The 23,300-nt window shown below is 41.8% G+C and overlaps 1 long non-coding RNA gene across 1 annotated transcript in view; it reads right to left on the bottom strand.

Moving 5' to 3' along the window:
- The window catches only part of LOC140190499 (uncharacterized), a 42,801-nt gene extending 30,788 nt beyond the window's left edge, over positions 1-12,013 (bottom strand). Inside the window, exon 1 of the long non-coding RNA XR_011883620.1 lies at positions 11,936-12,013. This is a non-coding gene — a long non-coding RNA (uncharacterized lncRNA). The remainder of the gene's footprint in view (positions 1-11,935) is intronic.
- Positions 12,014-23,300: the final 11,287 nt, after the last annotated feature.

Below are 23,300 nucleotides of genomic sequence, written 5' to 3'. Positions count from 1 at the left end.
GACAAGGAACCCATGAAGACTACCTCACTGCTTTTTTTAAATTTCTGTTTTTCCACTACTTATTTTAATTTAAGTATTTAATACACTGATTCATACTGAATGTAATTCAGGTTTTTTCTATATTTATCATCGTATTGCATTGAACTGCTGCTGCAAAGTTAACAAATTTCACAACATACGCCTGACGAAGGGTCTCAGCCTGAAACGTCGACTGCACCTCTTCCTAGAGATGCTGCCTGGCCTGCTGCGTTCACCAGCAACTTTGATGTGTGTCCCATGATATTAAACCTGATTCTGATTCTGAATAATGCATTGCACATGTTAATTAGGAAGGTGCCACTCATCTATAGAGCTGTAAAATAAGTGCTCACCTTATAAACTTTGCACCATATATATATATATATAAACATTACTTAAACAACCCGCAAAATACTGGAACAACTCGGCAAGTCAGGGAGCATCTATAAACAGTCAGGGTTTCCAGTCGTGACCCATTTGCTGTCTCTTAATATGTTGTATCATCTCTTTATGTAACTCTGTTGGGTGGCAGCCTTATCCTAAGCAGGTTTAAGTACTGAGACAAAATTACAAGTGCACTTTTTGGTTTTATGCAAGGACAATTTCCAGCAAAGAAACATTAAAAATTGTATGCTTTTATACTGTTTAGTTTTGGATGGTGGGGTGGAGATACGTCTCTACCGAAGGAAATGTAAGGCACTCCTTCCATCTGCCAGCCGGACAAGGAGTAACCTCCATTCAATGAGATAATAGCTCATTTAGCACAGACTGATTTCTTCCTACCTGCCTTTTCCCCATAACCCTTAACTCCCCTGCTATGCAAAAATCTATTGAACTGTGTCTTAAATGTATTTAATGACATACCCTCTACTTCTTCCTCAGACAGAGAATCCTACAGATTCACTACGCTCCAGGAAAAGCAGTTTGTCCTCTTCCCTGTACAAAATCTATTTCCTCAGATTTTGCGGCTATGTCCCCTCATTCTAGTCTCACTCACCAATAGAAGCAATTTCACTATCTATCCCATTCATAATTTTATATGTTTCTATAAGATCTCCTCTCATTTTTTTGGATTCCAGCGAGTTAAGTTCCAGGCAATTCAATCTCTCCTCATAAGCTAACAGCTCCATCTCTGGAATCAATGTGGTGAAACTCATTGGCACTGCCTCCAAAACCAGAATATCATTCCTCAAGTAAGGAGACCAGAACTGGACACAGTACTCCAGATGCAGCCTCACTGGTACCCTGTACAGCTGCAGCATAACCTCCCTGCTCTTAAGTTCAATCCCTCTGGAAATGAGAGACAATATTCCATTTGCCTCCTTGAAAACCTGTTGCCCCTTCATATCAACCTTTAGTGACTCACATCCAAAATCATAAAACCATAAGCCATAAGAGCAGAATTAGGCCATTTGGACCATTGAGTCTACTTCACTACTTCATCAAGGCTGATTTATTCTTCTCCTGCCTTCTCCCCATAACATTGCCACACTTACAATTTCAGGGCCTATCAAAATCTGCCTTAAATATACCCAATGCCCTGGCCTATGCAGCCATCTGTGGCGGCAGCCTCAAGTGCCCTCAAGTCCTTCTGCAAACAGTATGTTGCAATCCTTCACCATTTAAATAATAATCTGATCTACTTTTCCTTCCAAAGTGGATGACCTCACATCTACCGATGTTGCACTTCATCTGCCAAATCCTTGCCCACTCACTTAACCTATCTTTATCTCTCTGCGGATTCTCCACATCTCCTGCAAAAAAGTTTGCTTTTCCACTCTGTTTAGTGTTATCGGCGAACTTAGAATTGCTGCACATGACTCACTACTTTGAAATGTCGCAATGATAATAAACCAACACGAATACCAGCTTTGGGCTTCCTTGCCACGAGACCAAGATGGTAGTCAGCCAATACTTCTTTTACTTGGTAGGTCCCACAGAACTTAGAAATGGAAGATACTTCCTGCGTCCATCAGTTAAAAAGTAACCTTTATTTGGGGTTGCATGATAGCGTAGTGGTTAGCACAAAGCTTTCCAGTACCAGCGACGTGGGTTCAATTCCCACTTCTCCCTGTAAGGAAATTGTACAGTGCGTTCTCTCCACGACCATGTGGGTTTCCTCCGGGTGTAGGCCTGCAGCACTCGGCACACCACTGACTGCCAACCAGGGAAACACCCGCTTATCCAAACTCTCCAATTTAATAATTTGCAGCACTGTCAGGTTATTCCATGATCTCATTATCCATCACTGTCTCCTTAAGATATAAATATCTACCACCAGCCAGTACTTCCCCAGCATGTTGCCATCACTCTCAGAATCAAAATCAGGTTTAATATCATTGGCATATGTTGTGAAATTTACTGTTATGCAGCAGTAGTACTGTACATTCCAATACATAATTTAGTAAAACTGTATATTATAGTAAGTAAACAATGCTTGACGAAGGGTCTCAGCCTGAAACGTCGACTGCACCTCTTCCTAGAGATGCTGCCTGGCCTGCTGTGTTCACCAGCAACTTTGATGTGTGTTGCTATTATAGTAAGTACATATATTCTAAAAAGTTAAATCAAGTAAGAATTGTAAAAAGAGAAAAAAATATAGTGAGGTAGTGCTCATGGGTTCAATGTCCATTCAGAAATCAGAATCAGGTTTATTATCACTGCATGTGCTGCGAAATTTGTTAACTTAGCAATACAGTTCAATGCAATACATAATATAGAAGAAAAAAAGTAAAAATAAATAAATAAATTACAGTATTTGTATATTGAATGGATTAAAAATTGTGCAAAAACAGAAATAATATATATTTTAAAAGTGAGGTAGCGTTCATGGGTTCAATGTCCATTTAAGAATCGGATGGCAGAGGGGAAGAAGCTGTTCCTGAATCGCTGAGTGTGTGCCTTCAGGCTTCTGTACCTCCTCCCTGATGGTAACAGTGAGAAAAGAGCATGCCCTGGGTGCTGGGGTCCTTCATAATGGACGCTACCTTTCTGAGGCACCACTCCTTGAAGATGTCCTGGGTTGTAGGCTAGTACCCAACATGGCGTTAACTAAATTTACAACCCTCTGCAGCTTCTTTCAGCCCTGTGCAGTAGCCACTGCACCCCCCCATACCAGAGAGTGATGCAGCATGTCAGAATGCTCTCCATTGGATGACAGAGTGGGAGAAGCTATTTCTGAATCGTTGAGTGTGTGCCTTCAGGCCCCGGTACCACTCATGGTAACAGTGAGAAGAAGGCATGTTTGAGTGATGGAGGTCCTTAATGATGGATGCCACCTTTTCAAGGCATTGCTCCTTGAAGATCTCCAGGATGCTGGGAAGGTCAGTGCCATGGTAGAGCTGACTGAGTTCACAACTTCCCGCAGCTTATTTCAATCCTGTGCAGTCACCCCCCCCCCCCCCCCCACACACAGCCAGTCAGAATGCTCTCCACGGCACATCTGCAACAAGTTGCGAGTGTCTTTGGTGACATTCCAGCTCCTAATGAAATATAGCTGCTCCAGCAGTGCTTTTTGAGGCTCAGTACTCTGCTCTTTCAAAAGGGTCTCAGAAACCTACCGTCCTTCAATCTCTCTGCACCCTGTATGGTTCCCATTTTAGGTGAATGTGGGGAATACTCTGGCGGGTTGGAGTTACTGGTCATCTCTACCAAAAGAGGTATAATACTCTCCTTCTCTCTGCTAGCCTGCAGGTCACCCTTGGGCAAGGTGTAGCACCTGCTTAGCCCCCCCACCCCCTGATCAGGGTCATGTGAAGCCGTGGGAGCAGGCGGTGGGTGGCCGTATGAGCAGCCGGTGCATATCGCAAGTCCTGGTTACGCGACCACTGACGCCAGGCATGCAATCTCCGAATAGCATTGATAATGGCTGGGGTCACCCGTCTTGTAAAGGCACTGCCCAGAAGAAGGCAATGGCAAACCACTTCTGTAGGAAAATTTGCCAAGAATAATCAACGTTATTGATAAGAGCATGATCACCTATGTCTTAGAACATGACACATAATGATGAGGATGAATATGGGGAAGTAAGATGGCAAGTAGACAGAATTGTTTGGGTTATAATAAGGTTCAAAGACCCAAACCCTCTCTATTTTCCTTCTTATCAGCTGAAGGATAAGCAACATAAGGGTTGCCTGTCTGTTCTTCATGCTTAGTTTTGAAAGTTTCATTTGATCCTTCGGTGTCTGTGAGAAGGCAGTTCCACATTCCCTCTATCCACCTTTACTCACACCTGTAGGTACATTTCAAAATAATACAAACTTTCTATTTGCTTCAGAAGAACAAGAATAAGAAGTAAAGCCAAGTGAACTGAAATACAAGAAGCAGGTGATGTACACCTGTGTAAATGCGTGTGTTTGTTCCCCCCCAGAAATAACGATCAAAGGTTGCTATCCCACACACTTTATAATAAATACTCGTGGATTGTTATTATAGAAAGTGTATGGTCAAGTAATTAACCACAGAAATACAAAATTATACAACTAATTTATTTCTTCAGGTAAACTTACAGCCATTGTAATCTATTGCTAAAAGTTCAATATCTTCAATGTTGTAATTGCATAAGCTATCTTGAAACTATGATTTATTACTTTTAATTAAATATTGCATCCCGCACCATGTGGAAGTGATTTTCCTCTATTTTCTAAGGCTGACTGTTATGGCACAGAATTAGGGAAATATTTAAAGCCACAGAAGATTCTAAATTCATGTTTCAGCCTGAATGCAGGAAGCCTGCATGTTTTAGATTTTAAACACAAGAAAATCTGCAGATGCTGGAAATCCAAAGCAACACACACAAAATGCTGGAGGGACTCAGCAGGTCGGGCAGAATCTATGGAAATGAATAAACAGTCAATAAACAAACCATTCTTCAGGACACAGATTTTTATCTAAAACTAATTTTTATTTAATCTAGAACTTCCGACCATTCAGGGTCATCTACCCGCCTCTCGCTTGCTGCTACCTGAGAAAGTCTCTGTGTGTGACGGTCACTCTCTCACCGCTCCCAAGGGAAGGTCTTTGCATCTGAGTGATCTCTCTCCCCCTCGATGCTCTCAGTGAACGAGGCTGGAGCATGGTTTAATCGACGTGGATTGTAGATTTGGACTCTTAATTCAGATTTATGAGGTGATCTAGTTTCTAGTTCTAGTTCTGGTCGCACTTTATTGTTACCACTTTTGGGTGCTTTTTGAATCAGGACGGCCTCCAGAGAATGAACACGAGCTGAAATGTACTGAAATGTGCCTTTTGATTTTGTGTTTCACATTGTGTTTTCACTTTTTTGGTTGCTGTTTGCATGATTTTTTGTATGGGGGAGCAGTTGATTTTTTTGTGAACAGGCTGATTCCATGGTTCATTGTGTCGTGGCTGTCTCTGGGGAAGATGACACTCAGGGTTATCTACTGCATACGTCGGCCGGCGGCGTCATGGCATCAGGACCGGACATCGAGGGGAAATGGTCCCAAGTTCGAATCTGGCCGGCTGCTTGCAAGCTTTCCATCTCTGCTGGGTTGACCATTGAGCTCGCAACTCAGCCTCACAAAGAGCAGTCAAGTGCTACAAAAATGGCAAAAGTGCTGCCCAATGCGTCACAAGACGCGAAAAGGAACAACTTTGATAATAAATAATAAATGAACTTTGAATCTTTCAGCTATTTGAGATTTTTCCTTAAAGAGTGAATCCCTATTGACTTAATGAATACTTGTTGTCTATAAAAGTGTGCCCTGTATCCTCCTTTAGGTGTCTGGGTACTTAATTGGCTAAAAGTTTATTTTTCATACATGCAGACTCATTTTAAGCATTCTCATGCCAACTGCCAGATTGGTAGTTGTTTTTACACTAAAGAAGACAAATCATGCCACAAGTTGCTGTGTAAGGCTGATCGAACTCTAGATATGCCAAATCGGATGTCATCTATACAACTAAGGCCACGTTCATGAAAAATTTAACATGAACCTTCCAAATGAAGTACCCAACTGAAATATCGATTGCTTGCAACTTTTCAGGTGATTGATTTGAAATGGTGTTGATTGTGAAGTGGGATTGAGCTATCAGAGCAGTAATGTCAGCGATTTCACAACACATAGCAGATGAGCCTACTGAGATGGAGCCTACATACTAGGAAGGATGAGCTTAGGCTCTGCACTGAGCTCAGCACAAAGTTGAAGCTGAATGCTCATTAACATTTTGTGTGTGCACTCCGACAGCAGTTCACTGTAAATAACGATTAGCTTTCTGTAGTAGTTTGTTTGGTCATCTTTCCAAGTCAGCTCGCAGAAGAGCACCCTTTGGGGTGTTCGTACTAGGATTATTCTTACAGCCTGTCATGGTGCAGACTACTTGAGTTGTATGTCTCATCATTTGCATACACTACTCTCAGTAGCGTGCACAGTCCCAGTAAGCTGATCTGCTAACAGTGAGTGGTAGGATGAGTGATGGTGTGTGGGACTTCTTTCCTATACTTTGTCCACCAAGAAATGGGAATATCTGAGTGTTTACTCTAGGAAGCTGCTGACAACTGTGGGACAACACAGTATCAATCAGAAGTCACAGAAGAACTCCTGGTATTGAATAACTTTCTTTATCATTCATTAACAGTGGCCAGTAATTCATAAAATCATCATCATTATGTGCCATGGGCAGTCATGGTCTTCTCTCTGTCTTTAATCTGCCTGAGGGCTGATCCCCCTTCATACTGTTGTTCTTATTCTTTTCTCTTTCCATGACTATGATCGCTCTTGGCAAATTTTTCTGCAGAAGTGGTTTGCCGTTATCTTCTTCTGGACATTGTCCTTACAAGATGGGTGACCCCAAACATTATCAATACTCTTCAGAGATTGTCTGCCTAGCGTCAGTGGTCGCATAACCAGGACTTGTGATCTGCACCGGCTGCTCATACGACCATCCACCACCTGCTCACCTGGCTTCACATAACCCTGATCGGGGGCATGGTGCTACGCAGGTACTAAACCTTGCCCAAGGGTGACCTGCAGACTAGCGGGGGGAAGGCGCACATTACATGTTCTTTGGTAGAGACGAAACGCCACCCCGCCACCCTATTCATACAATAGGGCTCAGTAAGTGTGTACTAAGGCTGACTAGAGCACAGTTAGTCCTGACTGATCGCAAGTTTCTTTCTCTATCATCACAATGAATTTTAGTGATATCTTTCCGCAAATCAAGTGGCCACAAGGTAATTACATATCAGTTCTATCAATTTAGGTGTACCATATTACCTTCTATCAATGTTCACTTCAAAGTGTAATCTAGGTCCAAACTGGTACAGTATCATTGACCCACATCTTCTCAAAGACGGCATACAGTAGATTCATGAAGTTATGAGGTTGTACAGCATTGAAACAGATTCCACTACATCCACACTGACCTTTTTACCTACCCACAGTAACCTCACTTGCCAGCATTATAACAATAATCTTCTCTGGGATGCCTAAATGCCTCTTGGACATTGTGCCTGATTCCATCACTTTCTCAGAAAATTGATTTCGGCTACCAAACACCCTTTGTGTAAAAATATGCAGCACTTCAGATCAATTGGATGGGTTTATGGAGAGGAGAGGTTTAGAGCAGGGGTTCCCAGCCTGAGGTCCACAGACCCCTTACTTAATGGTATTGGTCCATGGCATAAAAAAGGGTTGGAGCCCTTGGTTTAGAGGGATAACAGCCTCTATCAGGGAAATGGGATGAGTTCAGTGAAGCACGTAGGTTAGCATGGATGAGTTGAGCTGAGCAACCTTCTTCCATGCTTTCCATGCTGTATAACTCAAAAAATTCATCCCCTTTAAAAGTCTTTTCTCTCACCTTAAATCTATGCCTTCTAACTTAATGATACTGCAACCGTGGGAAAAAGGTTTTGACAATCTTCCCTCATAATTTTATAGACAGTCCCCTCTCAACGTTTTTTGCTCCAGGGAAGACAATTCTAGTCTATCCAAACTTTCCCCATAACTGAAGTCCTCCAGACAAGGCAGCATCCTAGTGAACATCCTCTGGATTCTCTCCTGCGAGTTCATAACCTTCCCAATATGTGGCAACTAGAACTGCACAGAAACTCCAAGTGCAGCCTAAATAGTTCACTCGAGCAGCGAGAGAAAACCACATTTGTGTTTCAAAACGCTAGGTCTTGAAATCCTCAGAATCAAAGTTTGTGCAGATTGTGCATTTGAGGGCAAGGGGGGCTATTGAATCCTGATAGATCTCCAATAAACTGGCAGCAATTCAGCTGAGAAATCCCCTGTGCTCGTCACTGACTCGAGTGACTGAACTCATGTTTTTCTTTCATACCTTATGACAATTGTTGGTTTTATTGGTGGTAAAATTTGCAATATTTTCTCTTGTTTGCAATTTTTAAAAAGTTATGAAATAGCAGCTGATTTTGAAAGAGTGAAACATTAGCTTGTGAGAACCAGAACATACATTAGTTTCTAATGTAGGCAGCAGTGGAGATTATTATGGACATTTAATCTTCACTTCTGTGTCTAACACACCTCCTGCCATTACTGCTGGTTAAATGTTAGTTTTCTAAGTCAAAGTTGAGTTTGTTATCAGATGCACACATACATGTATGCACCACAGCAATGAAAAACATACTGCAGCAGCATCACGGAAATGTAGCATCAGATAGATTCACAAGAAAACAATCAAATAAACATATAAAAGAAAGAGCACAAAAAAGAACTGTTGTGCATTTAGTATTTCAGTAATACTTGGGTAACCTTGAATGTGTGTATATACATACATACATACATATGTAATTATATATTTATGTGAAAGAGATAAAAATGCTAAATCAACCTATATATATAGTATATATAGTATATAGGTTGATTTAGCATTCTTATTTGTTTCAATAATTCTTACTTAATGGACTTTCTACTTAATGTCCATTACACTGCTACTGTAGTTCGGGTTGGCTACTTGGAAGTTTGATTAATCGTGAGCTTGACAAAATGTTTGCAGTCGTTTGGCTCCAATCGAGAAGCCGTCTTCAGTGTGCAGCTGGGGGTGTATCCTCAGTATGCCAGCTTATATACTCCTCCGGTTTCCCACTGGATATTAGTTAGACATTGTGATCTGGTTGGCTGGGTCAAACCACTATGAGTGGTATAGCTAATTGTGTAGAGTGTGTTCTGGGACCATGAGAGATTGCGTGAGATGTGCATTTGCAGGAGTGTGAAATTGCTCACAGTTTCCACTGCTGTGCCACCGATGTAAAAAGGACTGTGAGTTGCCAGAGTTCTCTGAAGTCGATAAACATCTCTTTTGTCTTGTTGACACCAATGAAGAAGTGATTTTCCTGGTACCTGGCCTCCGGCTCTTCCACCTCCTCTCCATATTCTGTTTCGTCATTGTTGGTGATGAGCCCCACCGCTGAAGCCCCATCAGTGAAGTTGATTATTCTGGTGTTTGGCTGTGCAGCCACGTGTGATCAGAGTGTAAGGCTATGGGCTCAGCAAACAAACAAGAGAGGCACCGTACTGAGGGTGATGAGAATGGAGAAGCAATTGTGCATCTTGACCATCTGAACTCTGTTTGTTAGCAAGTCCAAACCCTAGTTGCACAGTGGTGTGTTCGGACCGAGGAGTAGGAGATTGTTCACCAAGGTCTATGGGATGTTAGTGTTGAATATCAAAATGAAATCCAGAAACAGTATTCTGACGTAAATGTCCTTGTTTTATAGGTGTGTCAATGCCAGGAGCATGATAGATGCTATGGCTTCTGTCGTGGAGCAGTCCTGTCAGTATTCATATTGGCGAGTGTCCATTGTGGCACGAATAGAGTTTTTGATGTATGCCATTGCCAGTCATTCAGCTCACTTCATAATGATTGGCATCAGTGCCACCGGGCAGCAGTCGTTTAATTCTGAAGGTGTCGAGTTAATATGTGGGTGGCAGGGTGGAGCTACGTCTTTATCAAAGGAGGTGTAAGGCGCTCCTTCCCTCCGCTAGCCTGCAGGTCACCTTTGGGCAAGGTGCAGCACCTGTTTAGCCCCCCGATCAGGGTCACGTGAAGCCATGGGAGCAGGTGGTGGATGCTCGTCTGAGCAGCCGGTGCGTATCACAGGCCCTGGTTATGTGACCACTGACGCCAGGCAGACAATCTCTGGAGCGTATTGATAATGGCTGGGGTCTCCCATCTTGTAAAGACACTGCCCAGAAGAAGGCAATGGAAAACCACTTATGTAAAAAATTTTTGCCAAGAACAATCATGGTCATGGAAAGACCATGTCACGCATGCCATACAACATGGTACATGATAAACAAAGGGAGTTTATATAATATTTATACTACTGGAAGGGTTGCTGGAAAGCAGAATGGCTTGAAGACAAATAATTATTATATGAACTGTGGACTAATATAAGCATTAACACAGCAAACTAATTCATTATGGTCAAGGAACTGTATCTCAGTTCAATCTCATACTACGGGGGTGGGGTGGGGGTTGGGGAGGGTGAAGTAGGAAGCTTAGAGATCCTGCAAAAGGCAGGATCTTCCGGTGGCCACCCATTTCAAATCAGCTTCCCATTCCTATTCTGACATATCTGTCCATGGCCGGCTTCACTGCCACAATGAGGCCCAACTCAGGCTGGAAGAGCATCACCTCATGTTCAGTCTGGGTAGCCTCCGCTCTGATTTTCTCCAACTTCCAGTAAGTACTTCCCATTGCCCCCCTTTGCTCTCCTTCCATTCCCCACTCATGTTATCCTCTCAGCCCTTCCCTGCTTTTCACCTGTCTATCAGCTCCCCCCTCCTTCCTTTTCTCTCATGGCCCATGATGTCTCCAATGATAGTTGAAGTATGAGAAGCAGTTGGATATATCGTGGAACTATGAGATAAATCAAAAGAATACATATGTACATTGAAATACAGCAAGAAAATCAGAGTCTTGTATGACTGTGAGATGTTGGTACATTGGAAACAGAAGAATAAATAATACAAGATTTGAGTGAATTGAGTCAAGAGGTAGATACAAGTTCCTTTCGGAAAATCAATGCAATTCAGTTTTAATCTGCAATGGCACAAATGCGTTAACTACACACATGATATCTGCACACATGTGTACAGTGTAGTTAGTAAGATGAAACAAGGCAGTTGCACTTTTTCTAACAGCTCTCTGTTTCCTCCATTTCGGCATCGCTCAGATCTAAAATAAAGAATGTGTGCACATACATTGCACTCTCCAATCAGGGGCCTTACAACCAAACAAAACACAAACAAGTTAACACCAACAGTGCAGTGTTTGCAACAAATCCATTAGGTATTTCTTCTTACTAGTTTAACAAGAAATAAATAAATTTTCCATCCTAAATTATAGAGATTATGTGTTGCTCTTACAGTCGACTTCTTAAAGTACTGTCATTTCAAAAGAAAAATTTAAAAAAAACAAAGTGTATCTTGGAAAACGACAAATAAATTGCGTTAAGTTTTAGTGACATTAACTGAAGGAAAGTACCTAAATATTAGGCAGTGGTTTTAGCCCCCATAGATTCCCAGGAGGAAATTCAGAATACATCGAGCATAGAAAGTCTAACAGTACAGTACAGGAATAGGCCATTCATCTGCTAAAGTAAATCTTCAACGAACCAAGGAGCACATCAGTTTAGCACAAAACATTCTGCTTCACACTCCTAACACTCCTAATCTTAAATCTGTGATTTCATTGTAAACTTTGAATTACTATTTTATGATATGAGCTCAGAATATAGCAGAGTCGAAAGTTGTTGAATCAAATGGAATTCTAATCGAGATTGTTTTGAAAAACCTTCAACGAAACTGCCGAAGATTGAGCCTGAAAATTCTTATTAGAACAGGAAGTATCAAGGGCACTGGTCTTATGCTTATTTTTAAGTTCTTAGTGAATTCAGTCCATTTTAAGTCTGTTGATGCAGAAAGTTACTCACATGCTATCAGTGATGATTTAAGGTGAAGTGAGGATGTGGTCTCAGTTGTGCGATCAACCAATTTACCAGCAAGACTCGGTTTCCCAGGAGTCCTCAAAGACTAGTTTTATTTCCCAGAGACATTGAAGAATCTTTATAAATAAAAACTTACCTTACTACGTATTTCTGATGCATCACAGAGCGTAACACAGCAACAGACAGGATATGAGGGTGCTTCTTGTAAAAGATGAAATCTGTTCTTGCATTAGTTTCTGTCACATCTTAACCTCCACTTTACAACCCAATTCCAAATCACCTTTATAGTAATTTTAAAAAGTACAATACTGTTGTCACTGTCCATTCAAAAAACTTAAAGAGAAAACCATTAAATTATCTAATGTTAGTTTTAATTAATTTCTCTGGGTGTTTGGATAGCAAAATGCATTGAGATTACTCAGAAAGAATATGTTTGCTTCATATGGAATGTGAGCATTCTTTGAAACAGTGTAGGCTTGAGCGGATTGGTATAGTAACACTCACAACATACTGGAGAAACTCAGCAGGTCGGGCAGATCCGTGGAAACGATGAGTCAACATTTCAGGCCGGAACCCTTCGTCAGGACTGTAGGGGGAAGGGGCCTCTGCCTACATAGGGCCTCTGACCCTTCCCTCTACAGTTCTGACGAAGGGTTCCAGCCCGAAACGTCGACTCACCGTTTCCACGGATGCTGCCCGGCCTGCTGAGTTCCTCCAGCGTGTTGTGAGTGTTGCTTTGACCCCAGCATCTGCAGATTATTTTGTGTTTACGAATGGTATAATAATTTTCTGTAATTATTTAGGATAATATCAATCTTTTATTCAAGTCTCCATGCAACATCAGAAGGTACAAAGGAGGAAAGTGAGGAAAATAAAGTTGGGTTAGGGTACATTGGTGATTAATTGGTGATCAATGGCTGAAAGAGCTGTACCTCTGCCCTGTGATTCTATTATTTTGGAAGAATGAGTAGCTCATTTGTAGGGCTGCTTACTGTGAGTACATAAGGGCTGCTTAGCATGTTGTTTTCTTAACAAGGCTTTTATCAGCAAAGTGAGATGTAGTAAGTGTGACATTTGCAGGATGTTTACATTATGAATAATTTACTTTTTTTTTAGTTAAAGTGGTACACGTTAGAAACCATATACTGCTCTCCCAGCACTACTATGCAATCAAGTTGACTTTCATTTGTCCTTGTGCTTCCACAATTATCCAGAACGACAACATGGGCCATTGTGGAGACAGAGGTCCTCACAATGCTGAAGAAGTCTCCAGACAAGCACTTGAGAAGCCAAGGCAATGGACCAAGTGTTGGAAATGGGGTGAACATAGATGCCACTTGACCAGCAGCATGGACAATGCAGACCAGACGGGCAGCTTCTGTGCTGTGAGTCTGAAATTGAGAGCAAGCATAAAGGAGATTCAAAGGATCCTATTGTTGATATGTGGAGTCGAAACCCTGCTTCAGGACCCAAAATACTGATAATTTCTTACACCCCCGCTTGATCTTCTGAGTTCTCCCAGCAAATAATTTGTTGCTCCTGCAGTCTCCAAAAAAAAAATCCATCGAATGGGGAAAGAGTTCTTACAGAAGAGTGGTTCTGTCAGAAAAATAAAGGGTAAAATTATCCATGGAGACTAACGTATTCAAAGTGTGCTAGTTTTTACCAGGAAAAAGGAGTCTTAACAAAAGAACTTGTAGTTCAGTTTCAGGATGGGAAAAGAGTACAAGAAAGGCTAGATGTTCCTAAAGAGAACAGGTCATTTGGTTGGGATGGCATACACCCTCAGCTGTTGAGAGGCTCTGCACATGTAGTAATCTTCCAAACATCTCAAAATTAATAGGTTGACTGAGAACTGGAACTGGAACTGGAGCTAAAGTAGTTATGGCGCCCAATGGCAACTCCTTTGTTTGCATCTTCGAAAACAATTCTATTTCCATCCTTATTATCTCTAGTTTTCCCTTCCAGGGTTCTTTTGAAGACACCGACCTGGAGTTACACGCTGACTACGGTTCTTTGCGGGAAAGGGACCCGCTCTTGGGGTTCCACGATCAGCCGTTATTCAGCATGCCAAAGGCTTGGCCTAAGATTTTGGCACGGATTCAGAAGCCTGGGATCTCGAGGAGATAGGCGGATCAAGGGTCGATGTCGCCACAGGAGACCTGTGTGTTGTTGGGGGAGTCAGAACATTTGTGTGTGCTTGGGGACCCATGATCTTTGCGATCTTCAGGCACAGAGCTCGAAAAAAACGACATAACGGACTTTCAACATTGCAAACCAGCAAGTTGTTTGTTATGTCTCCCCACTCGTTGGAAAATGGAGTCACCTCTTTCTCCCTTACTAGGAGAGAAAGAGCCTGCAGCATGTCGAATTATCGGGTGAACAATGTAGTCTTTGGGGTAACTACAAGTCTGTGTCTTTGCTATTTCTTTGCTCATACTTGAATGCTAATAGCGGGTGTGCTTTATTTTTTGCCGGTGGGGAAAGGGGGATTGTTGCTCGCTGCCGCTTACGCACAGGAGGGAGGGGAGATGGGGGGCGGATTTTGGGGTTCTAACATTTAACTGTCATTCATTCTTGGGGCACTCCTCTGTTTTCGTGGATAGTTGCGAAGAAAAAGCATTTCAGGATGTATATTATATACATTTCTCTGACATTAAATGTACCTGTGAAACCTTTGTCTAAAAAGGATGTACTGATAACTACCCTCCAAAAGAACCACAACCTTGTCGTAGGGTTTGGAGACTTGCATGCCTCAATGACCTGGAGAGCTGTGTTGGCTGGAGTCAGGGCTTCATGGTTTGGCTCTTGATAGGGTCGCCCATGCTAAACAGGTCAAAGGGTGGAGGCCAGACTAAGAGTTGTCCACCGGTCCTCCAGGCTTGGGGGTTCAGCTCAGGGCTAACAACGCTTACCAGTTAAAGAATATTGTTACAGAAACAGCAATGAAGAATCCTTCTACATCAGAGTGCGACAATATTCCATGAGTCTCCACCTGAAACTTGCATGACTGACAGTAGTGAAAACCGAGAGGAAGCTACTGACACAATGAAAGAATTCCTGAGCGCCGATAGAAATGGGGCTCCTTCAGTACTGCCCTACTCACCAGTAGCATAAGGGGCAGTAACTACAGTCAGCTTAACATTGATTGTGGAGAAATTGTCACCTGGATAAGTGTTGATTAATTAGCAAAAGCCCACATAAGCTGATGAAAGCAATTCCTCTCCAATGGAAGGTTTTTAATAATGAAAAGGATGATTAGGGAAATATGGAATGCTGGAGGAATTCAGCAGGTCAGGCAACATCTATGGAAAAGAATAAAAAGTCTTCAACCACAGTTCTGGGTGGCACATTCTAGGAAAGATGTAAAGGCTACAGAGAGGGTGCAGGAGAAACTTATTAATATGATTCCAGGGATTTTAATTATGTGGGTAGACTGGAGAAGTTGGGATTTTTCTGTAGAACGGAGAAAGCTCACAGTCCAAAGTAAAACTGTAAGGAGACCTACCAGAGAAACTGGTTTTATTGGCAGAAGGCCAAGAATCCAAGAACACAAAACAAAAATGATTGCATAAACAAAACTAACCTGACAATATTAATTGAAAATTGGCTCAAGATGTTTTACCTTGGAAAAAGAAACATTGAAAGTAAGAACAAGACTGGGCCAATGCATTTCAGATTTGCTCCACCAGTGTTTTCTTCCCATATTCCTAGTTTTGCATTTGGAAAAATTCTGTCAGAATGTAACTAGTGTAGAATGACTCATCTTGCTCTCAACCTTTGCTCTCCAACACTCTCAACACACCCATTTTTCAAAGCTATAGGTTTTTTTTCTCTCTACAGTTTAAGCAGATAAATCTAAAAATGGATGATAGATAAATGAACCACTAAACCCTTCATTTCTGAATCTGAACATGAAGAGAAGATTTAATCCAGGAAACCCAGCCCTGAGTAGTTACAGTGACTGGTGACTTGAACATATAGAAACATTGGAAGATGAGCTTTCTATCAAATGAGGATGTTGTAACAGGGGTGATGCTGCGTCCAACTGAGAACCCATCAGCAATGAGAAATGTAATTAGAAAACCAGAAGATGTATTCAGACAAAATCCCTCAATGTGAAGAGTAAACATTTTAAGGCTTCTTTCTTTATGTCACAGCCCTGTATTAAACTATGGAGTTGGTCAGACAATGATTAATTCACTTCAGTAATGATTAGCTGGTCTGTGCACACACTTCCTCAAAATAGTATCACAAACAAGAGAAAATCTGCAGATGCTGGAAATCCAAGCAACACACACAAAATGCTGGAGGACCTCAGCAGGTCGGGCAGCATCTATAGAAATGAATAAACAGTCGAAGTTTCGGGCCAAGGCCCTTTCTAACATGGATGCTGCCTGGCCTGCTGAGTTGCTCCAGCATTTTGTGTGCGTTGCTCAAAAATAGAATGTCCAGTTGAGGGCTAAGACCATGAAAATCAAAAACAAACAAAATACTGGAAATCTGAAATTCAGACAGAACATGATGGGAACATACAAGCAGCGTCTGTGGAATGAGAAGCAGAGCTAAAGTTTCAGGCTAAAGACCCTTCATCTAGCCATTCGGCCAAATCTATGAACCATGAGTCACTCTTGGGAATGAGTCGAGACTGAACGATAAAGTATTTTTCTGAAAGATGTTTCATCATGAAAGAGGAAGAATGAGGCCTTTCTAATACTGCTGCTGGAAAATAAAATGCCATATATGAAGTAATATATATTTATATATATAATAGTGAGGTCATAGTGATGGGCTCATTGTCTGTCCAAAACCCTAATAGTGAAGGGAAGAAGCTGTTCCTAAACCACTAAGTACTCTCTTCAGGCTCCTAGAGGTATGGCAACTCTGCGTGCAGCTCCAATGGGAGTCATCAGATATTTCTGTTTCAGACCAGGTACAACAGGTATTAGTATGTTTGTTCATGGTCGAAGTCTTCACGTACTGATAATTGCTACAGAAAAGGACAGCTTCTAGCTAAACAACAAAGCTTAAGAGTGCATGTGGCTTGTGTGTGGGTGAGCATGTGTGTATGAGTCTTGTAGCATACGTGAATGTGTTTGTGAGAAAGGAGGAAGGAGAGCGCGAGAGAGGAGGCACGGTGAAGTTGAGAAAATTAAAAAGTGAGAAAATGAAAGCGAGCATTTGAAACAGATGCCTTTTACTGTTTACATTATTATTTTGAGTCAGTTTTCCAGAGTGGGTAGAGACTTCTCCCTTTGGTCTTTTTTACAGCATTCTGCACACATCTTCGGTCACCTTGTTTTTCGAAAAGTTGGAAGATTTCCTAGTATCAATAGCTTGAAATGACTCAGCCTCTGAATTACCCATTGTCTCTGTTTAAAAACATTTTCTCCTACTCAAAACTTCTTTCCCTCTTTCCTATACCTCGGAAGCTCAGGACAACATTCCCCTAAAAATAGCTGTGCGAAATCCTGAACGCAAAACTAAGAATACATTGTGGTAGTCTGAAGCCTTCTTCTATTGTATGGTTTTATATCAAATACTCAGGTGTAGTTATTTTGTTTGGAAAATGCAAAATTCACTTGGCAGAGATGGGAATTGGAGCTAGAACTCTCTCAATAAGAGAAGGATCACTTTCATAAGGCATCACACCAAATTACTAATGAAACTGATCTTTAATGACTCATAGATTCAATTAGCAGATATTGTGCAGTATAAAATGCATCATCCTCAACCACAAGATTTTTTTTAGTGTAGTCAAGATCAGTTAAAAATGAGGATTGTAGAAAAGGCTATAAAAGCATTAATCTGGCAGGCAATCATACAGCAACACAAAACACGTAGCCTTCAATGCAGCAAGTGTCCACGGAGTGAAATGGCAGAACTCATTGACGTTCAAACCATATTTATCGCTACAAGGCCTATCTGTAAAATGATCAGAATGGAAACATGAGGTTATAAAAACACAATTATATGACCACTGTGAACAAGGCAGCATTTTACCACTGAAGACAGTCTGCTGTTTATAAAACAGTTCCTTTTTTAGTTAACTTTGTTTCAAAAGTCTCAGAAAGCATCTACTCTTCATGTGAACTGCAGAAGTAAGAGTTCTTTCAGACGCAAACTCAACTTTTCTTGGGACCAGTGAGCAGACAAGAAGTATCAGAAATCAGAGTCATTCTCACGTAAAGGAGGCTTTCGAAAGCCACCAAGCGTCTATTCTGCTGCTAAAACGGAAGTGTCTAGTGGGGATAAGGAAGTCATTGGTTTTTGATGGCCATCAGAGTGGTTTTCAACTTCTCTCACATCGCCATGACTGCGCTGTACACTAAAGTTAATGCGTGAGAAAGGATGTGAGAAAACCTGTGAAAGTAAATGAAAGCATTTGAGGGAACTAGTCTTATTTTTTAACACTCTTTAACATTAAAAGGCAGTGTTTGAACTTTTCACTGGGCAGAATGATTTAAGTCAATAACATTGAACACATTAACCATCAGAACTCTGAATTATGCCCTGTCATTTCTCCGACAGGCTGATCAACTCAAAGCATCTCCTCAGATATTGACGCTAGTTGGAGATGGTTACTTCCGCTTAGTTTTCAGACTTCTCATCAGCCAGAACTGTGATGGCTGCTCAGCAGTTCAGCAAGAAGTTCTGAGAAGTCCGAGCACAAAATTCCTTCTCAAGAAAACTTGGTTATCATCTTCGAATTCCTTCCTTTTCCTACTTTGTTTAAAACATCCCAGTTTCATTGCAGCTCCTGACTAAGATAGTGACTCACCCCAACATCACAGCATCATTTGGCCCCAGGAGCTCTACAAGTGTACAACTGCTCCCGGAAATCTTTCTTCTTTGTTTAAGAGAATTGGTTAATCACACAGTAGCATGGTAGCGTAGTGGTTAGCACAACAGTTTACAGTTCCAGTGACCCAGGTTCAATTCCCACAGCTGCCTGTAAGGAGTTTGTGTATTTTCCCCATGACTGTGTGGGTTGGTAGGTTAATTGGTCATTGTAAATTCTCCTGTGGTTAGGCTAGGGTTAAATTGGGGATTACTGGGTGGTGCAGCTTGAAGGGCCAGAAGGGTCCATTCCACGTGGCATTGCAATAAATGAACTAATTAATTGTTGCAACTGGGACCAGGAACTAATGATGTGCGAAATATGAACAGCAATTGTCTTAAACTTTTGTTATGCCTCAAGGATGAGAATGCTAATATCCTCCAGCACTGAGCTACCTGTGTGTGAAATGTACTATACAGTAGTTCTGATTACAAAAAAATCTAAGCTGTTGTTTGTGAAGAATTGGGGCAATTAGCAGCTAACCGATTATACTTGTCCAACTCAATTTGATTAAGACTTAACTGTTATAACATGGGTAACTTACTTGGGCCCTCAGCTCCCAGTGGAGCACAGGCTGTCGTTGACCTCCCGTCTCCATCTTCCTCTGAAGTCGATGGTATAGTTGGAGTTCATCAATGCTTCTGCAACCCACTGTACGGGGGATTGGTCTATACAGCTCCACCAAAGCCCTGTTGGCCGGCCTTACCCATTTCCACCTCTCATGACAGGGTTGGACTTTGAGAGGCATAACATGATTAAGGCTGAACTTATCCCACTTAGCTATGTGCTGTCTGCAAATCTGGGTATATTAGAGTTAATTCTCTCATCTAAATCATTAATACATTACAATGTATCTTGTGAATAGCTGGATTTCAAGCTCTGGCCTTAGCGATGTACAGTTAGCCACTACCTGCTGTTTGGGGAAAAACATGCTTATTCCTACTCCTTATATCCTGTATCTCGTCCATTTAATATTTCAGTCATATTTGAGCAACACACAAAGTTAGACTCACATTTTGGACTCCCATGTCTTCCTTTGAATTAGTTTAATGTTTTGCAGTTACAAAACATAATGCTGTCTATCAAGCAGTTCTCTGTCTAAGTCATTCTCCTACCTTCATTCCTAGTTGCTGTCATTTGCAACCTTGAATGTGGGACCTTATCGGAAGCCTTCCGAAAATTCAAATGCATTACAGGATTCTCATTCATCTTTTCCTGCTGATTTTACCCTCAAAAACCTCCCATGGGTTTGCATGATTTACATTTCATAACTGACTCTATCCAATGCTGTCCCTGTCATTACAAGATCTATGCTATTACATTTCTTACCTGAGCGCCAGCATTTTCCCCACTTCCAGTATCAGGCTCGTGGGCCTACAATTCTGTTGTCACTCTCCTTCCATTAATTCCAATAATTACCCTCAGGTCCATTTGGAACTGTATTAGAGTCTATAAAACATTGGGATAGGTCCAGCAAAATACCTATTTATTTATGGATTTACTTACTTGTTTCGAGATACAGCTTAGAACAGGCCCTTCCAGCTCAACAGGCCGCACTGCCCAGCAACCCACCTATTTATCACAGGACAGGGTGGCAGGGTGGAGATACGTCTCTACCAATGGAGGTGTAAGGCGCTCCTTCCCTCCGCTAGTCTGCAGGTCACACTTGGGCAAGGTGTAGCCCCTGCTCAGGGTCATGTGAAGCCATGGGAGCAGGTGGTGGATGGTCCTATGAGCAGCTGGTGCACATCACAAATCCTAGTCATGTGGCCACTGACGGCAGGCAGACAAACTCTGAAGAGTATTTGTAATGGCTGGGGTTACCCGTCTTGTAAAGATGCTGCCCAGAGGGATGTAATGGCAAATTACTTCTGTAGAAAAATTTCCCAAGAACAATCATGGTCATGGAAAGACCATGATCGCCCATATCTTACGAGATGGGGCGTAACGATGATGATGAATCACAGGACAATTTACAATGACCAATTAACCCACTAACAGGTACGGACTTTTAGGTCCACTTCCATCTGCACTCTGGTATATAGATCATCAGGCCCTAGGATTTATAGGCCTTCAACCTCAGAGTTTCCCTACTAACTTCAGTTACTTCCTCACTCTCATTGGACCCTATGTCCTCCAATATCTCTGGGAGATTATTTTCCTTTGTTTGTTGTCTTCTGCATTTTGGTGGAATACCCTAGAAGGGTGGTCATTCATTGATTCTGTTATAGTGACTATTCTATAGATTTTTGTTGAATATGCCCACAAGAAAATGAATTTCAGGGTTGTATATGGTGACCTACATGTACTTTGATAATAAAATTGGCTTTGAATTTTGAACCTTGAAATGGTCTGCTACTTGTTCTCTTTCAGTAAAGTGACAAGTTGTTATCCAATGATCTTTAACTTCTGATGGCCATGGTTCTACCAATTTTCCCATAATTCTCTCGCTTAAATCGGGGGTTCCCAGCTTGAGGGCCACAAAACCATCGGTTAACGGTAGGGGTCCATGGCATAAAAATAGTGGCAAACTCCTAGTTTAAGTGGATATGTTTTACTTGTGTATTAATTCATTCAAAGTGATCCAATACCTGATTTCTGTTAAATCTTTGAACGCAGTTTCTTGATCTATCATAACCAAATGATGTATCATGCCTTCATAGTTACACAGAGTTAAGACCCTGGTTTTGGTTTAAAGTAACCAGTTTTCAGTTTTATACAAATGTAGGAATTGGCACCGCTATACATATTAGACTAGATTATGAGAGCACTTTTATTGTCATTTAGAAATGCATACATGCATTAAGAAATGATATAATGTTTCTCTGGAGTGATATCACAGAAAACAGGACAAACCAAAGACTAACACTGACAGAACCACATAATTATAGCATATAGTTACAGCAGTACAAAGCAATACCATAATTTGATGAAGAACAAACCATGGGCACGGTAAAAAAAGTCTCAAAGTCCCCGAGTCGATCGACTCCCGAGTCCCCGACAGCGGCAGCAAAAGGGAGAAACTCCCTGCCATAAACCTCCAGGCACCGTCAACTTGCCGATGCCTTGGAAGCAGCCGACCACAGCCGATCAATGACCTTCAGAGGTTTGCCTCACCAAGGATGTACTTGTAACCTTGCCTGCCCTTTCCAACTTCAGGGCCACCATTACATGCCTCAAAAATGCATCATCCATCATTAAGGACATCACAATCAGGACATGCCCTGATTTCACGATGAGTAGTTTCAAGTTCTTTAGTATACACATCACCAATGATCTTACTGGACTGTGGGGCAAAAAAAGCACAACGGCCTCTCTTCCACCTCAGGCGACTGACAAAGTTCGGCATGAGCCCCCAACTCCTAAAAACCTTCTACAGGGGCAACGTTGAGAGCATCCTGACAGGCTGTATCACCGACTGGTACAGGAACTGCACCAACCTTGATTACTGGGCACTGCAGAGAGCGGTACGAACAGCCCAGCGTATCTGTGGATGTGAACTTCCCTCCATTGAGGACATTTACAGCGGCAGGTGCCTAAAGACAGCCTGGAAGATCATCGGGGGACACCAGTCACCCCAAGCATAAACTGCTTCCGTCTGATGAAAATGGTACCACAGCATTAAATCCAGGACAACAGACTGCGGGACAGCTTCTTTCTACAAGCCACCAGACTTATAAATTCACATGTCTGTACATTGCAACGGAGTCATAACGCAAGGATTTTTACTCCTTCATGCTATGAGATGGATGTAAGATTTAAATAAATTCAAATTAAAAATTCAAATGTTATTACGTTCCGGGAGGAGGTACAGGAGCCTGAAGATGCACACTCAATGTTTTAGGTACTGTTTCTTCCCCTCTGCCATTAGATTTCTGAACAGTCCATGAACTCATGAACACAGACTCACAATTGTGCTCTTGTTTTGGATTATTTATATATTTGTTTATATATTTCTTATTGTTATTTATAGTCATCGCTGACAGCGTAGAGTCGCTCATTACAGCTTCTCAGCTGCGTTGGACTGGTCATGTCACAAGAATGAGCGATGATCGTTTAACCAAAACTGTTTTCTGTGGCTAGCTACATGAAGGAAAGAGGAAGCATGGTTGGTAAGAAGCTGTACTACAAAGACGTGCTCAAGCACTATATGAAGAACACTGACATGAACGTCAACACCTGGGAGAAAAGTGTTTTGGACAGAAGAAGTTGGCTCTGCGTTGTCAAGAAGCCAATGCCAGCTACCAAGGAGAAAAGGCAGAAGAAATATGAAGCAGATCATGAACGCAGACATTCGGTGCTAGACCAGTCAAATCACAAATGCAGCCGATGTGGGAGACAGTGCCGCTCCAGTGCTGGTCTTGTGGCCCATAAACGTGCCTGCAAAGGCTAAACTCTCAGCACAGTCAACATCGAAATCGATGGACAGCCGAAGAAGAAGAAAAGTAATCTTTAATGTCTTGCACCCTGCTACTACCAAAAAAACAGATTTAATGATATATATCAGTG

Source organism: Mobula birostris, chromosome 30 (genome assembly GCF_030028105.1).
Source record: "Mobula birostris isolate sMobBir1 chromosome 30, sMobBir1.hap1, whole genome shotgun sequence".
NCBI classification, from domain to species: Eukaryota; Metazoa; Chordata; class Chondrichthyes; order Myliobatiformes; family Myliobatidae; genus Mobula; species Mobula birostris.
This window is presented reverse-complemented; position numbering and strand designations above follow the sequence as displayed.